Source organism: Suricata suricatta, chromosome 8, assembly GCF_006229205.1.
Source record: "Suricata suricatta isolate VVHF042 chromosome 8, meerkat_22Aug2017_6uvM2_HiC, whole genome shotgun sequence".
Taxonomy (NCBI): domain Eukaryota; kingdom Metazoa; phylum Chordata; class Mammalia; order Carnivora; family Herpestidae; genus Suricata; species Suricata suricatta.
In genome coordinates, this window is record NC_043707.1 from 48,098,136 (window position 1) to 48,108,546 (window position 10,411).

The 10,411-nt window shown below is 44.0% G+C and overlaps 1 protein-coding gene and 2 long non-coding RNA genes across 5 annotated transcripts in view; 2 read left to right on the plus strand and 1 right to left on the minus strand.

The window, feature by feature from the left end:
• The window catches only part of HIPK1 (homeodomain interacting protein kinase 1), a 50,307-nt gene extending 50,019 nt beyond the window's left edge, over positions 1–288 (minus strand). For 2 of the 3 annotated variants that reach the window (XM_029949985.1, XM_029949984.1), the window contains exon 1: positions 147–287. The gene's annotated coding sequence lies outside the window, so the exon portion shown is untranslated. Of the gene's footprint in view, positions 1–146 lie in introns of all 3 variants that reach the window. The other variant, XM_029949986.1, reaches the window with a different exon arrangement.
• A 52-nt stretch (positions 289–340) lies between these two features.
• LOC115300318 lies at positions 341–1,429 on the plus strand. The gene is made up of 2 exons (XR_003912597.1): positions 341–985; positions 1,269–1,429. It is a non-coding gene; the product is annotated as an uncharacterized LOC115300318 (long non-coding RNA).
• Positions 1,430–6,624: 5,195 nt separating this feature from the next.
• LOC115299690 lies at positions 6,625–7,493 on the plus strand. Its single transcript, XR_003912286.1, has 2 exons — positions 6,625–6,918; positions 7,108–7,493. It is a non-coding gene; the product is annotated as an uncharacterized LOC115299690 (long non-coding RNA).
• Positions 7,494–10,411: the final 2,918 nt, after the last annotated feature.

Genomic DNA, 10,411 nt, shown 5'->3' on the forward strand with positions numbered 1-10,411 from the left:
CTGCTGCCGTCCGGGGCCACCGCCGGGCCCCTCGCTCCGCAGCCGCCGTTGTCGCCAGACACGACGAGCCGAGCGCCGAGCGACCGCCCCATCCAGCGGCCCCGCCCCGCGGGAACCATTCACCAGCCCCGCGCCATGACACCTACTGAGGCGGAAGCAACGAGGAGCGGGCCGACTAGGACGACAACATAGTACAGATGGGAGTGGGAGTCGGGGGACCGCCGTGGGGAGCCAGCGTGGATCGAGTGTGGGGGCCGGATTCCCCGCCCCCTCCGCGCGGCAGACTCCGCGGTGCTTGGTGCGGTGGGAGGTAAGGGGTGGGTATCCAGCTGTAAAATGTCATCCCAGCCAGTGTGACATCATCACAATCTAGTGTGACACCCCCAGAGATTGGGCAGCGCGCAGAGAGGCAGTGTCTACCCGGGAAGCCACCCTGCTGGCGAGGAATTACCCCAGTTTAGGCTTTAACGTTACGTTGCAGTCTAGAGACGTTCTAGCAGAGTGGCCTCCGTGTACGGGATCTGGAAGCCTCCATGTACATCAGGAGCCCTTTACGGGGCTCTTGCACTGCCGCCTTCGGAACCTGTGTTTGCATTACGAGGTGAGAAAGAGCAGCTGTGCTCTGGACCCAACACCTCAAAACGAGCAGAGAGCGAATGCTGCAGCAATGTTCTTGCCTCTACCAAGAGGTACTAAGACTGGGGGTATTCAGGAAACGAAGTGCTTTGGGCATACAACATTCTGAAAAAATAAACACTTATAAAAACTAGGTTATCCTAAAAGAAAGACTATTGCCATCTCCCAGAGTCAGGAGACTGTAGGACTTCAGATGTACCTCCCGCTGTGTAAAATGTTCTTGTTCCTAAAGTAAGGACCATTTTCTATCCCGGGAGTGCTGGAGGCAGCAATGATCTGAGCCCTACAAAGTGACTGGCCAGCACCACGGGTGTCTGCATATGCTCTTTGAAGGAGGGGACAGATGTGGGTAAGTCATGATTCTGCTATTACACTGCACTTCTAGTATCTCACTTCTACATTCTTGACCTCTTTGGATCCCCATCCCCTCACAAAAAAAAAGAAAAAAAGAAAAGGGCCTTTGTGAAGAAGTGATAATACTAAGTACCTACATTAGGGTTTCTTTTCTGGCTAAACAACACTGGGAGCAATTCTATTATATTGGGAACTGGGAAGTTTATTTCCCTAGGGGACCAAGGTTAGCAAGTGTTCCTTCAATCCCACAAGGCAGTTTTGTTTGCTTATTTTCACAGGAATTTAGAGAACATGAAGTTCTACATTGGGCTGACCTGGGAAACATCAAAATATGGAGAGTGGGCAAGTATGCCCAGTTGGGGAGCCAGGAAAAAGTCAGAACCTAAACTCTGGTGTGGAACTGATCCTGCTCAAAAAAAAAAAAAAAAAAAAAAAAAAAGCTAATTACTCATCATGACTTGGCTCAACCAAACTCCTTGACCTGATTCTAGGCCCCTGCTCTCTCAAGTTATATCCTTTCCTCTTTTCAAACACATCTCAAAATTTAACTTTAAGGCATCTTTCCTAATTGACCCCCACTTTATTCCAGTCATTTAATTCTGCATCATCATCTGTCTACTTAATGGACTTCCTTGTGCCGTATTTGTTTAGTCTTGTCTATTTTCCATTTCTTCAGCCAGCCTCACTACATGGAGATCTTCTCAAAATCTACTCTTTTCCCCTCTCTAGTATCATTCATTCATCCATCCAACAAATTGTATGCCCTCTTTATTCCAGGAACTCTGTTAGATACTGGGTCTGATGCAAAATGAATACGACATGGACTTTTCCTTTAGCTTACAGTCTAGTGAGGGGGAAAATGTGCATGGAGACATATATGAGACTGGAATGGCAGAGCCAGGGAAGACCTTGGAGAAGGAGATATTTACACATAAAATGGTCAAAGACATGTCAAAGTTTAATTGGCTGGAGTTCACTTGTCCATTCAGCAAGATTCACAGAGAATCTTCTGTGTGCCAGGCCCTATATTAGAAATTAAAGATACAAAAAAGAAAAGGCATGGTCCATGTTCTGAGAGAGCTTACAGTTTGGCAGAGAAGTGGCAGGATGTGGAATTAGTAAGGTAGATTGAATCAGATTTTGTTGTTTTTAATATTTGTTTATTTTGAGGGGATGGGGGAGCTAGGGAAGAGCAGAGAGAGAGAGAGGCGGGGAGAGAGATAATCCCAAGCAGGCTCCTCCCTGTAGGAGAAGACTTTTTAAAGCTTATTTATTTATTTTGAGAGAGACAAAAGAGCTGGGGAGGGGCAGAGAGAGAGAGAGAGAGAGAGAGAATCCCAATCAGGCTCCACACTGCCAGCACAGAGCCTGATGCAGGGCTCGAAACCATGAACCATGAGATCATGATCTGAGCTGGAATCGAGTCTACTGAGCCACCCAGGCGCCCCCTGAGTCGGGTTTTAAAGGCAATGAAGGTTTAATCAGACAGGTAATTAGAGGTTTAACAAGACAGGTCATATGAAGGAATCTGCTATAAAGAGAGAGCTAGTGGCGGCGAGGGGGACGGCTGGCTGGAATGTGTAACACTAGAGGAGAGCCTAATTAGGAAGGTCTGATGATGGGGTCCTGGTGGCTCTGATGGTTAAGTGTCGTCCTACTTTTGATTTAGGCTCAGGTCATGCATGATCCCGGGGTCGTGGGATGGAGCCCTGCGTCAAACTCCTGCTTGGGATTCTCTCTCTCCCTCTGCCCCTCTCCCCTGCTCGCTCACTCTCTCTAAAATAAAAAATGAAAATAAGCTATGGTGAGGGTTTGGTCAAGCAGAGAACATGGAGAGAAAGGGGCTGATTGACAACTGTGTCCTCCCAGACAGAATCAGTGCAGCCACAGAGAGGGGTGGAGTTGCTACCAGCTCGAAGCACTAAATCTCACCTCGGGTATAATGTTCCCCTTGGGCCTCGAGCCTAGATTCAGTGTTGCCCACAAGAAGTCACTTGCTCAGGAGCTGCAGAGCTTAAGGCCAACTAGCAGGAACTGACCAAAAGGCTGTATCACGAGAAAAGTTTAATCGAAAAGCGAGTCAAACCATCAGAACAAGTAGTGAATCCAAGGGGCCAAGAAGAAAAGAGAATTCAAGTAGAAGCCAACAGTTCTAAAACTGGAAAAACCCATATGAGAGTTAAAGACCCAAAGGAAGGGATGGGGGGTGGAAAAATCCTTTGAAACAAGAGGGAATCCTCAGTGACTTTTTAAATCTAGACTAGCATGATTATCATTGGGAAGTAATTCCAAAAACCCAGAAAAGTTAAAGAAGACTAAAAAGAGCACTCCTGTATCCTTTACTTGGATTTGTTTATTAACATTTTGCAATTAACAATTGCAATCTCAGATAGACAATATACCTACATATTTTTTTCCTGGCCATTTTGGAAAGTAAATTGCAGGAACACCTGGATGGCTCAGTCAGTTCAGCCTCTGACTTGAGCTCTGGTCATGATCTCACAGTTCATGGGTTCGAGCCCCATGTCGGGTTCTGTGCTGACAGCTTTAGAGCCTGGAGCCTGCTTCAAATTCTGTGTCTCTGTCTCTCTCTGCCCCTCCCCCACTCATGCGCTCACTCTCTCTCTCTCTCTCTCTCTCTCTCACTCTCTCTCAAAAACTATAAAGATTTAAAAAAATTTTTTTTACAAAGGAAACTAAATTACATACATCATGCCCCTTTTATCCCTTAATACTTGAATGTCGTAAGAATAAGTACATTCTTCTCCATACACAAAACATACAGTTATCAATTCCAGGAGACTTAACACTGATATAATACTTCAATCTACCATCCATATTCCCAGCTTTCTCACTCAATCCAGTAACATCATTCTTAACCTTTTTCCCCCTTCCTGTATAGGCTCCAGTTTAGGGTCATATATTGTGTGTCTCTATAGTTTCCGTCAATCTGCATCAGTTTCCTAGCTTTTCTTTGTCTTTCATATTTTTGAAGAGTACAGCCTGTCCCCTTTGGACAATAGAATGTTCCTCATCTTAGATTGGTTATTTTTATGTTTGTCTCACACTTAGCCATTATTAGATCCCGGTTATCCATTCCTGGCCAGAATACTGCATAAGTGATATTGTGTCCTGAGGATATCAAACCCAAAGTCAGTTGATGTCTCCGTCCCTCATTGGGTGATAATAATTTTGGTGGTTGAAGTGTCTGATTCCCCCACAGGAGACTTACTATTTTTTTCCTAGTAATAAGTAATCTTTGGGGAGACGTCTTAGACCATGCAAATATCCTGCTCCTCATTAAACACATTCCATTAGATTTAGCATCTATTGATGATTCTTATTTGTAGCAATCCTCTCTTATCTCTTTAAAAAATTTTTTTAATGTTTTATTTATTTTTGAGAGAGAGAGAGACAGCATGAGCAGGGGAGGGTCAGAGAGAGAGGGAGACACAGAATCGGAAGACAGGCTCCAGGCTCTGAGCTAGTTGTCAGCACAGAGCCTAACACGGGGCCCAAACCCACAAACCACAAGATCATGACCTGAGCCGAAGTCTGGCGCTCAACCGACTGAGCCACCCAGGCACCTCGTATCTCTTATTAATTAATAAATTTAGTTGTTAATGCTATACAGATTCATGGGTTACTATGTTTTTCAAATATTTCTAATTCCTTACAGTACTTAATTATTTAGGTGCTAAAATTTTCCAGATCTGGTCAATGGGTACCTTTTCAGACTCCTGTGTGTGCGTGTGTGTGTGTGTGTGTGTGTGTGTGTGTGTGTGTGTGTGTTTAGCATGTCTGAATGTGAGATGTTCTGGACTCATGTTGATTCTTGCAGGTTCACCATTCCTGGGAGGCTTGGATTTCTCTACTGGGTACCTTGTATCTGGCCAGAAAAATAAAGGGGGGGGAGATATGGATTGTTTGTGTGTGAAGTTTTTATAGGCCAGGCTTGCAGGTAGCAAACACATAGATCTACTCTGTTACGTTACATTGGTGGGAACTCAGGAACATGGATGCTGCTAGAGAGATTAGGAGATGACAAAATCTCTGTGCCCAAGAAGAGACATGACTTAGAAAAATCAGGCCACTCTCTACCACACTTGTCCAAAAGCCATTCCCTATGTCACTTCTTCCATATTAATAGAATTCCAGTTTTATGCAGATAGAAGGAAGATCCTTTGATTTCAAGAAAGGTGGCTTCCTCTCACCAGATCAGGGGATAAATCACAGTGGACCAAACCAGTCCTGGTAATTCCATTTCTCTTTACCAATGACTAGTCTGGGAGTGGGTTTAGGACTCAGTTCTGGTCAATGAAATAGGAAAGGAAGCCTACTGGGAGGCTCCTAGGAAATTTTTTCTTTTTGTATAAGCAAGATAGAAACTTCACAAAAGAAATTCTTTTGTACCTGCCTCTCTTTTTGCTGAGACAAAGGAATGAAGACACCAGGCCTGGGGCTGCCATGGGCGTCTTGTGACCATAAATGTGATAGCAAACAAAGACGGAGACAGTCAGCATGCTGAGGACAGCGAGGGAGACGGACAGAAACAATGGGTCCTTGATGACATAGGTAAGCTTCTGCATGACCCTGGAACTGCCCCCTGCTTCCGGACTTCTTTTTAAGTAAATAAATGCTCTTCTGTATCAAGAACACTCTTAGACAAGTTTTCTATTTTTGCAGTTAAAAAAAATTAGTCTTAAGCAATATAGAAGAGAACTAGGAGGTATTTTCTAGAAAAAGGAGCTCATTGGTGGTGTCCAAAGGTTCTGAGAAGTAGAGGAGAATAAGGATGGAAGAGTGGCCATTGGATTTGCAATTAGAAGGTCACTGCTGAGCTTAGTAAGGGCAACTTTAGTGGCATGGTGGGAGCAGAAGTGATGTGATTCCTACAAAGGATTTTTCCTAGTAGGAGTGGTACCTGACAAACTAGGAAGGGTGGTTTGGTCCAATCTCCTCTGGTCATTTCCCATAGTCAACTCTTAATATGTAAGGAAACTGCTTGGGTCCATGCTGTCCACTTTGGCTACCACTGGGAAATCATGAACTGAATTATTTTGACTGTTCTCTTTACCACTTCCCACAGGAAGAAGCCAGGAAAAGTTGTTCTGGCCCCTTAACTGATTCCATAGAGGGCAAATCCAGCATGTGTGATGGGGACGAAATAGGACCTTTTAAAAAACATTTTCTTCCAGGACTTACTGATTGCATAATAAGTACCAGGCACCGAGCTAGACAGAATAAAAAGATGAATACGGCACATCCCATGACTTCAGGGGCCTCAACGTTATTAAGGAGATAAATCAGGAACAATTATAACAAGTCCAAGATTGGTCCTCAAAGTGGCATTACAAGTGCTGAGGAATATAGCAGTCAACTGTCTGGAGATCACTATCGAAGCTTCTAGAAGTTTCACTGTTGACTGAGCAGAGACTTAAAAGAAGATAGCACTATCTTGGCTAAGCCATCAGTAAGATGTTATTTTTTTTTTAAGATTTATTTTTGAGAGAGAGAGCGAGAGCGAGGGAGGGGCAGAGAGAGAGGGAGACAGAGGATCCCAAGCAGGCCCCACAATGACAGCAGCGAGCCTGATGTGGGGGCTCCAAATCACAAACTGTGAGATCATGATCTGAGACGAAGTCAGATGCTCAACTTACTGAGCCACCGAAGTGCCCCAGAGGTTTTTTTGTTTTTTGCTTTTCATGCAAAATGTGAACAGAAGATTAAATATGCCTCTATATTATCATATACAATGGGCACAAGCTCCTAAGTATGACAAGTACTCCTTGGGAAGACATTATTGGTGTGCACTAGGCTGCCTGAGAGCCATGGGGTTAGAAACTAAACCCAGAGAAGATGAGTGTGGTTTATAAAGCTGCGAAGTCAGGTACCCGCCTGTGTTAGGAATCCACCCAGGATAATCAGGTGAGTACCCTCCTTTTATGGAGAAAATCCCTCCTCTATACTGTTAGAAGGCTTGGTCTCCTCCTCCTCCTCCCTCCCCAGCATCTCCCCCACTAAAGCTGGGCTGAATAACGCAGTGGGAGGTAGGAACTGGCCTCCCTGCTCTCAGGTGTAAGTCTTGCTACTCTTGTTTTCTTTATGTATCAAAAGAGGACATTTTGGGGACTGGGTCCCAGCAGAAATGATGGCTTTGGTGGCAGAGGAATATGGAAGAAAGCCATGGCTGTTGGGATTAAAGAGAAAGAATCCAATACAACCAACTGAAAGAAAGGGAAGGTGAAACCAGAGCGACACAGTGGTTGCACCACATCACGAATGCATGCAATGCCACTGAACTGTACACTTTCAAATGTGTATTTTAATTGTGGGGCGGCTGGGTGGCTCCATCAATTGAGCGTCCAACTCGCTTTTGGCTCAGGTCATGATGCAGGAGTCCTGGGATTGAGTCCTGCGAAGGGCTTAGGGTTCTGCCGCCCTCTGCCCTTCTCCCTTGCCCTCACTCTCTCTCAAATAAAAAAAATTTTTTTAATGGTTAATTGTATGTCATGTGAATTTCACTTCAAAAAAAAAGAAGGGGATGGGAGATTTGGAGGATTCAGAGATAATGGGCAAGAGACTTCATCCCTTATTTTCAGGGGTCAATCCAGAGACTTCTGGGAGAAGAGCAGGGCCTTCAGTACTCATACAACTGTGTCTACTCCTCCTCTGACCCTCCTTCCTCCCTAATCATCTTTTTCCCCCTTTATCTCTACATGACCATCTTAATCTCTCTCTCCATATGCCAATACTTTATTCAGCAAGACCAAAGGATAATGCTTTTCTCTCCCTTTCCCTGGATCATTGTCATATCTCATTATCATGCCCCCACAATTCTGTAGTTTCTCACCTTCGATCAATTGTTAACACAAGCTTTTAGCACCTGCACTCCGTATGTCTTTTTCTATTCTACATTCTAAGCCAAAGCCAAAGCTAAAACAAATGCTCTAGGAAGGGACACAGAGACCACAAGGGAGAAGGCTATGAACTGGGACAGGAACTCGAAATTCAATCACTGAGTATAATTTGTGCTAAGTCATTTTGCATTTCCTACAGACTCAGAAACCAAAAAGGCCCTAGTGAAGTATCCCTTGCCTAACACAACTCCTGACATGTGGTCAGTACCGATAACTATTTGGCTGAGTAAAGTTTATTCATGATGCTCAAAGCATCAGAATTCAGTTACCTATAGAATAGAAATCTCAAAATCACAATCTTCAGCTTTGGCTGTGAATTGCACTTAATTTTTTTATTATCACTTTGGGAAACTCACTTTTATAAAATCTATAAGCTGTCATCCAGAGATTAGTAAGTGGTTCTCTCCAGTGAAGGTGGGATAGGAGGAGGGATCCTGTCAAAATTCAAGAGAGTAAATTCTCTGATGTGGATAGGCTCCCTCCTGACCCACCTCCGTGCTCCCAGAATGGCCAGTACAGAAGAAAATCCTGGGTGTTTGGAGTCTTGATGTCAGCAGGAATCTGGAGTCTCCCAGTAGCCAGGGTGTGATAGTAGGCATGCTTATGACCGTCACCTTCCTCATTCTTCAGATGGAGATGACAAAACACCTTCTTACCTCCCTCATCCCACCCATCAGAAAGTCTCTTCAGTGTTACTTACAAACAATATTCTGAATCCATTACTATTCATCTCCACTGATACCAACTTTCTAATCTCATAGACAGTAAGAAGTGAAATATAGACTCTATAATGTACATTATGTAGGATACAATAATTACAGATTTTTCAGTCCTATCTTGATTGAAAGGCAGTGCAGGTTTTAGTTATGAATATATTTACATAGAGAGGGGTGTACTCTCATGAACCAAAAATTACCTGTTCGCTCTGGTGCTCCTCTGTAAGGATGTAGAATATTGCAACTTGGTGAATTAATCAAACAGGTTCAATTCAGACTAAATTGGACTATATTCTCTATTATATTTTATAGATCTCATAGATGCAGAGATTCAAAGATCAGGACTCCTGTTATTCCCAATAAAATATTATTAAGCTTTATAATAATGTAAATAATTTAAAAAGTAACTATTCTCTACAAAATGATTTTTTTTACTAAAGAGCCCTAGTCTCTCAGAAAATAATAACCTTTAATCCCAATCCAAAGCAAGTAAAACATGTTTCTTTTTAAGTACATAGTTACAAAACATGTCTATTAGAGGAAACAGTGTTGATTCATAAAACAGTCCAGTTATAAAATAAACTCATTTTTCTTCTCCCTTTCTTTATTCCCCCAAATATCTGAATCTATATATAGTTATATATATACTTCTCCTTTGTGAAAGCTTTGGTGGGGAAATATGTTTTTCTTTCTGTAGCTGCTTGTGTTAAAGAGGTTTCTCTAATAAGTTTATGACCAGACACAATGCAAATCCCCTGTCTCCCAGACACCCCAGTTCAGCTCACCAGAGTCTCTTACAGTTGCAAGCCCTTCCTAACTGGCATGCCTGCTTTCGTTCTTGCCCCATTTTCCATCTGTTGCTTCTAGAAATACATATCAAATCATATCTCCCCCATACTTTAGAGCACTCCAGTAGCATACACGTAGACTAAAGCCTGAACTTCTTTAACCCATAAGTCACTTCTGACCCCACTTCTGCCTCCCTCTCTGAACTCATCTTCTCTCCCTCTGACACATGCTCTTCTTTTTTTTTTTAAGTTTATTTATTTATTTTGAGAGAGCACGTGCACATGCACGGGAGGGGCAGAGAGAGAGAGAGAATCTCAGGCTCTGCACTGTCAGTGCAGACCCCCATGCAGGGCTCAAACTCACAAACCATGAGATCATGACCTGAGCCAAAGTCAGATGCTTTACTGACTGAGCCACCCAGCCACCCCAACACATGCTCTTCTTAATGTCCCTTAGACACAGAACTCACTCCCATCACGTGGTCTTTGCACTGATGCTGCCTCCAGGTCTCCACCTTGATGGGGGGGCGGGGGGGCAAGCTGAGGGCAAAGTGCAGGCTAACAGCACCCAACCTCCCAGGTGGGATATGTGTAATATTCCTCGGACACCCCAGGCTGCCCAAGAACAGGGGAAAGGAAGAAAGCAGGTGGTGACTGGTAGGGGTCACAGTCATGCAGGACAGGGCCTCCTTCAGTTTACGGATAACTCAGTGAACCACAAGAAAGAGGCCATCTTATCCATAGCCTCTTGTCCAGAAACCTACAGGCTCCACTTCCTGGAGCCCTAACATCACCCTCCTCAAGAGGTAAAGGGGTTTAAGTGCTTGCCATGGCCACGTAGGAAACAAAGGCAAATTAAAAATTAAATTCCCATCCTGCCTCCAGCCCACTGACGAGTCCTTGAAAGAGGTAGTGACCTTCTGCTCTCAGCTCAGCTGCCTCCATGATGACACTTGGCTGGGGGCAAAAGGGAACAGTGGCTTAACCATTATCCTGA